The sequence below is a fragment of the Penaeus monodon genome, chromosome 25 (genome assembly GCF_015228065.2).
Source record: "Penaeus monodon isolate SGIC_2016 chromosome 25, NSTDA_Pmon_1, whole genome shotgun sequence".
NCBI lineage: Eukaryota > Metazoa > Arthropoda > Malacostraca > Decapoda > Penaeidae > Penaeus > Penaeus monodon.
The window spans coordinates 33755526-33755729 of NC_051410.1; the positions used below are offsets into that span (position 1 = coordinate 33755526).

Consider the following 204-nt stretch of genomic DNA (forward strand, 5'->3'; position numbering starts at 1 on the left):
GTATAATCCTATCCCCAGCTACAATTACACCAAATTTTCAACTCTCCCAAGGAATATGACACACATCATGGCATTTTAAGTCTTCCCCCGGCAATGTTTCCCATTACACTTTATAAACATTTTAACCTTTATATATTCATTATCAGGGTAGCATGGAGGTGTGGAGGTAAAGAAGATAACAGGTGGAAATCTTGCGGGAACTCT

The 204-nt window shown here is 38.7% G+C and overlaps 1 protein-coding gene across 1 annotated transcript in view; it reads right to left on the reverse strand.

Annotated features, from left to right (window-relative positions):
• Positions 1–204, reverse strand: part of LOC119589368 (probable protein phosphatase 2C T23F11.1) — an 18741-nt gene that overhangs the window by 1351 nt on the left and 17186 nt on the right.